Source organism: Trichechus manatus, unplaced genomic scaffold (genome assembly GCF_000243295.1).
Source record: "Trichechus manatus latirostris isolate Lorelei unplaced genomic scaffold, TriManLat1.0 scaffold00156, whole genome shotgun sequence".
In the NCBI taxonomy this organism is placed as follows: Eukaryota; Metazoa; Chordata; class Mammalia; order Sirenia; family Trichechidae; genus Trichechus; species Trichechus manatus.
Window position 1 is genome coordinate 4,577,509 of NW_004444092.1, and position 7,017 is coordinate 4,584,525.

Consider the following 7,017-nt stretch of genomic DNA (forward strand, 5'->3'; position numbering starts at 1 on the left):
TATAAAGCTTAAAAGAAGCAGCAAGAAAATCTGTAAGTATTAAAAATTCCAAACCTGGCCTTTACAATGTCCCTAGGTGGTCCATATTTGCATTTGGAGATTTAGTTTGGCATTTTAACTTATGTAAATAGCTTCTCACTTGCCTCTAAGCCTGAAAGCATTCAAAGAGGGAAGATCCTCTTTCTAAATCAGCAGTAACCTATACCTTCTGAAAGTGAACAAAGTTACACTTTTCAAGGAAACCGGCAGAGACTTTTTTGTTGTTCTTTCTTCCACAAAGTACCCACGAATTCCCACAACCCCTTGCTATTTTGATACTAACGCGTCTGATGGTGAAACAGGAGACGCAGCATCATTTTAACAGGGGACACTGTGTCAAAACACACATTCCCCACAGGGCCTGCTACCCTTTCTGTCATCCAAATCCACCAAGTGAAATACCACAAGTTGATTTGGAGACACAATCCCACAGTTATCCCCTGTACACGAGCTCATTTTAGCATTTAACAACTTGATAGACTTTTAAAAGCTCCCATATGGTGACTACAGGACCTAAAACCACTTTCAAAAGAACTTTATACCACTTAGATCACTAGAATTTTCAACTTGTTAAACAAAGAAATGGGTACTATTATTTCCGGTCAGAGTGGCCAATCTAGCATGCATTCTAAAAGGGAAATTGATTGCAGGCTAAGGATATAAAATGTTGTGTCGTTATTTATTCATTAGGGCTACTGAAAATATACTCATTACCCTTGACTTCGCTCTGGATATTAGTAAAAATGTAAATCTGACAATAAATCAAAATTTTCCCCTCTCCCTAGCAGAAAGGATCCCAAGTACTGGGCTGCTCGAGGGAGATTGTCAGATCAAAAGGATTAGCCTAAAGGGTTCGTAAAGGAAAACACAACACTCAAACCACTCTGCCTGTCATTTCTAGAATGAAAGGTTGTCTTCCTAAGACTCCCCTTCCCCAAGCAGAAATGCTCAATATGATCCTGAGTCAGGAAGGCAAGGCTTCCAGAACTCTAGGCATGATCAAGCTTACATTCAAACTGGGCCCAGATGCAAATGGGTGATACATTTCAGGAAGTGAATGTTTTTACTAAACACATTAAAATGATCCAAAGGGAAAGAATTAAATCTTATAAGAAAAAGAATATTAAGAGAATTATTCTGGCTAATATTTCAGGTCAACAAACGCTTTTGTGCGTTCACCATGTGTAAGACCCTCTGATGAATGATACAAACATGCTTCGGGGAGACCAGAGCCTAGAACGGGAAGGAGGCGTGTACATAAGTGAGTACAATTTAAGATAAAATGAAGCATGCCTCTGGTTCATAGGAGGGTAAGATCACACGCATCCCAGAGGAGGCTAGCAAGTGATAGAATTGCTGTTGGATAATAAAAAGCAGCTTCTGTACATTGAGGAAAGCAGTACATCTAAAGCAGGTTTCTCAACCTTTGCATTACTGACATTTTGGTCCGGATAATCCTTTGTTGTAGAGGGCTGTCCTGTGTATTGTAGGATATTCAGCAGCATCTCTGACCTCCACCCACTAGATGCCAGTACCTCCCCCACTCCGCAACTGTGACAACCAAAAACGTCTCCAAAAAAAAAAACCCCAAATGTGTTGCCGTTGAGATGATTCCAACTCATAGCGACCCTATAGGACAGTAGAACTGCCCCATAGAGTTTCCAAGGAGCTCCTGGTGGATTCCAACTGGACCCTTTGGTTAGCAGCCATAGCTCGCCATAGCTATTAACCACTGCACCACCTGGGCTCCAGACATTGCCAAATGTTTCCTGATAAGCACCAATATCTCTGGCTGAGAACTGCTGATCTAAAACAAAAGAAAACCCTGGAATGGGTCAATTCTTGTCCTGTAAATCACTAAACACGAAGAGACAGCTATCTCCTGAGGGCAGGAGATGGCCCCAGACGCGCCGGGTGGTTTCTTCCTACCCTACACACCTCTAGATTGAGCCACAGAGAAGGTGGGCAGTGGGCCTAGCTGCCCGTACCTGCCCACACCGGTCCATAACACACAGCACCTGTGCTAGTTAAACGTGCAGCCCTCAAACCAGGGTCAGCAAATCCCAGGCAGTCTATGAAGATTTTCTAAAGAGTGTGCAGACAAGGGAAAAGCTAGAGACATTAATTTCCAGATCCAGTGTCTGTCTCTATCCTTTCCTAAACCTATCTACCAGAGAACGTTCCTGTGGTTGTGGAATCATGCAGGCTCTCCTTGCCCACCTCCAGCCTCCATTTTCACAAAAGCACTTCCACATTACCAAGGAAAAAAAAAAATCCCAAATCTTACAGTGATGCTTTACTATAGCATATAAAAACATCCCTTTGGAAGACTTTCTTCACATACTTTTTAAATAGAAGTTGGTACTGTATTTAGAGTTTAATGAATACAAAGAATGATGTCACTGTTTTATTTTTAAATGTCAAAGTTTACAATATTCCAGAAATAATATTCTTTGCAATTATTTACGCTGATGATGAAAAAATGATAGATGCCAACCTAAAACGTGTGGGGACAGGAGACAGCAGAATTTTTAAAAATTATTTTAGGGGGAGCAGGCGGGAAAAAAAGCCAGAAGAGTGCTGAGTTGAAGCATAATGAAACACACTGATAACTGCAATCAAGTGCAGTCATTCTCTGTAAGACTTGAAATGCATTAATTTTATTATAAAGAATGTTCTCAATGCTAATATAAATCTCTGCTTTATGCCTTTGCCTCTGTGCATTTGCCACACTGATGGCATCAGCTGTCCTTTACCCAAAAATGAAACAATAGGTTGTTCCATAAGAGTAGGGCAAGAATGCAGGTGAGGATAAGAATGTTAAAACCCAAAATAAACAAACAAAAAAGAAACCCACTGCCACAGAGTCCATTCTGACTCATAGCAAAACCCCATAGGGTTTCCAAGGTTGTAAATCTCAATAGAAGCAGACTGCCACATCTTTCTGCTACACAGCCACTGGTACTTTTGAACAGCTGACCTTTCAGTTAGCAGTTGAACACTTTAGCCACTGTGCCACCAGGGCTCCTTAAGGATTAAAGATTGAAGATTATGAAATATTTGGGAAGCAACAGCAGCTGCTTCTGAAGATGCCAAGATTAATATGAATTGAAAACTACAGGGCACATAGGTCATCTGGTAAGCAGAAGTCTTCCCAGGATTTAGTGCCAAGTCAGCGTTCCAGATCATGATGCACACATTTTACCATGTAAGCCCCAGAACACTGAGCAGCTCTGAGGTAAATTCATTTTTGTCATGAATGAAGTTTTGGCTTGTAGCTACCCCTGTAATACCATTTTTGGACTGTCTTAGGTGTGGACAGCTATTCATTTAGGGATCAGTAAGATACCTGACTATACTTAAGAATCAAACATACAGTTCAGCACACCTCAAGGGAAACAGGGTTTCTTTATCCTCTGCCACACTGAGAGATGTGTATAATTTTTTTGTTCCCCTTTAATAACAAATTAGGTTTTTCCTATCAGTGTGTGACTGTATTCTTGAGGGACTCCCAGTTCTGCCACAGTAAAAAGCTACACTAAATAGAACTTTTTGGTATCCCACGTAGACACAGAAACAACGCGATATGGTGGCAAGGGAAGGGACTCCGGCATTTGAAACCCAGTTCTTCCACTACCTGGCCTAATGAGACCTTGACCACATCACTTAATCTCTTCAACCTTGGCTTCCCTGTTTGTTAACTAAAGACAAAAATGTCCCCCTTATAGGAACGTTAGAATGATTAAATGAAATACCATAACATGTCTATAAAGCACCCTGAATACGCACAGGTTAAGTGCCCAGTGGCTGCCTGCCACTCTCGGAGGCCTCACTTGGTTGCAGCGTGCATTCGTGTATGTTTTACCTGTCACCTGGGTTCCCTTAGTAAGTCTTGGCAGTGAAATGACAAAACATCCTGTTAGCCAAGATCATTTTTTCTAAGCTGGCTCAGGAAGGATAGTTTTGCCTCAAACTTGTTTTCAACATATCACAGCTGTGCTCCCTAACCACCCCCTACCCACCTTTCCAGCAAACTGGAACCTGTGACTTTTAATTTCTTTTTAGTCACAAATACTGTATTTTCCCGAGAAAATTGCATTCATGCACAAATATATAAAATTTTCATCTATTTATTGCCTGCCCTCCATGGTGCCTGTGGACTACTGTTTAACACTCCCCTCTAAACAAAGAATTGGAGGATATTCTGTGAACACATGGGCTTTCAAGGCTTGGTGCCCGGCGGCAGTGTCTATGCTACAGTGTAAGCTTCACACTGACATACTGGTCCCAGGCCTCTTGTAGAGAGGAAGCAATGGAAAAAAGTCCAGGATATCAATGAAAAGCCCCCAGTCAAGAGGAAAAATTACTACATGGACCTGGGCAAGGGTTTATATGTTTAAAATAATTGAAATGAGAGTAGCATTAGCTTTAGCTAATCCTTAAAAGAAGTCAACCCTAGAAGTTCATCTTCCCAGCAAAGTTCCCAAAAGCATGTATTTTTTCACATTTTCTAGGGGATGTAGAAGGCATAAAACTTTCTAGGGACAGATATCAAGACAGCAACTATTTACATGGCATTTGAGATCCACAAAGTGTTATGAGGGGTTAGCTAGTCTCATTAAGGAGATGGAATGAGGCCAATATTTGATTTTCAAAGGACTGTGGCCTTATTTTGAGTTTGTCACATCACCCACAGCTACCTGTAAGCTACAGAAAAAGTATGGCTATACTTATGACTTAAAGGAAATAAAAATGGCTCACAGGGAAATTAGGCAGCAAGCATGAAAGAAACAAACCTACTCTGCCCCTCTCAGTTCTCACAGAGGACAGCAGGCAAAATGGAATAGAGCTCTGGTTTTAGAGTCAGTCAGACCGATAAACTCTGCCATTTGTTAAACTGTGACCTTGAGTGAGTCACTTTTCTCATTTCATCATCTTTAAAAGACAGATAATAATACCTACTTCATAAGATTAATATATGAATAAAATGAGATAACATAAGAGTCTGATATTCAATATATGAAAACTAATCAATGTAATTGTTACATGGTTCAGAATAGTGGTTATAAGTCTAGGCCTAGAATCAGACTGCCAGGTTCAAATCCTGGTGCTACCACTTAATAGCTGGGAAATCTTAGGGAAGTCATTTGACATCTTCGTGTCTTAGTTTCCTAATCTGTAAAATAGGATTGCAAACAATATCTACCTCATAAAGTTTTTATGTGGATTAAATAAGTAAATACATGCAGAAGTATTTTTAAAATGAGTACCTAGTGAGTATTCAACACATTTTAGCCACTGTTATCAACCACTGCTTTGTAGGGGGGAAACGGGGGGACAAAGTGCAGGGGAAACAGAGGAATGAGAGAATATACTTATGTTCACTACAGATGTGTGTGACCTCTTCATCTGGTGCTAGGTTAATGACAGGAGGAAACGGGGTGATTGGGGAGAATGAGTGGTCCACAGAGGTAACCGTGTGTGAGGCCTACGCATTGTCTGTACTAATAGAGGTGGCTGGGTTTAAAAACTGGGCTTGTATTTGACAAAACTGGTCTACATGGCTGTTCTCAGGATGGACAGAGCAGCACCCCAAGCTGGATCCCCAGGAGTTGCTTGACTCAGCTCTAGAATCAAGGGAAAGACTCATTTGTTAAAAGCAGACTTTGGAAGGAGTATTTTGGGAAGTAGAAGGGGTGGGAAAAAATTCATAGACATAAAACATGATGACAGAAATGCTGGGGGATTTTCTCTCTCCCTCTTTGTGTGGAGCCAACTCGGACTCATGGTGACCTCATGTGTGTCACAGTAGAACTGTGCCATATAGGGTTTTCAGTGGCTGATTTTTTCAGAAGTAGGTTGCTAGGCCTTTCTTCCCAGTCTCTTCTGAGTAGACTCAAACCTCCAACCTTTCAGTTAGCAGCTGAGTATGTTAACTGCACTACCCAGGGACTCCACCTTCCTCCTACCTTCTCAGAAAGTAGTCAGAAACTAGGGACCAGAGACCACCACTCTAAGAACTTTGTACCTTTCTCCTGTGGGTTGTGTTTACATCCTCTATCCATATCCTTTGGTGATTATCCCTAATGATGAAAACCTTTAAAACCAAAGTGTCTTGGGGGCATGTTTTCAATTGGAAAGGAAGAAGGGAGGGTGGGTGTAGAGAGGGGCTGTGAGGTACCCAAGTCCTCCAGAGGACTGTGCACAAGAAGCTATAGCATCCTAGAGTTCCAAGAGGAGAGTAAGCAAGTATGTCTGCCCTGAGGCCTGAGACAAGGAAGAACAACGGAGAGGTAGGAAATGCTTCCGGCCTAAAATGATGCCCAGATCTGGACAGGCTGGAAAAGCCTGTACTGGGCCCCCAACCGTATTGTGGAAACATCCCAACGAAGGTAGGTGCTAGAAGATTTTAAGCGGAATGGTTTTTGAAGCACTGGACCCTCAGAGCCTAAGAAAGATTAGAGAGTTAGTTCCTATGATGACGTAGTGGTAGGAATATCGGATTTTATTTTATTGAGATGCACGGTCAGAAGAACAAAGGTTAGGTCCTTTCTCCCACACAGAGCTTTTTGGAGAAAATTTAGCATTTTAAATAGTCAGAGGATGCTTTACTCACATTCTCACTAGTACCCTCAGTATTCAATCTGCACTGAATGTTCCTATTTCAAATTTACTAACACTGTTCAATATGGTTTTCTATAATTTGCACAAAGAGGTCATGTATAAATAAACAGCCACCCATATCTGTGCTAATATTAGCCCTACCATGTCCACTGCTGTTAAATGCCTTGCTGTTGTTAGCTGTGCTTTCTGCTAATCTGGAATATGTGGAAGCGATTTTCACAACTCTAAACTACAATAATTCTACAGTGCCCACATGAAAGGCATCCCAGACAAGAAAATGGCTGGCTACTTTTTCCTGCCCCTTACCTAGGTGTGGTAGACACCAGGATAACAAATATATTCCATTTTCTAGAT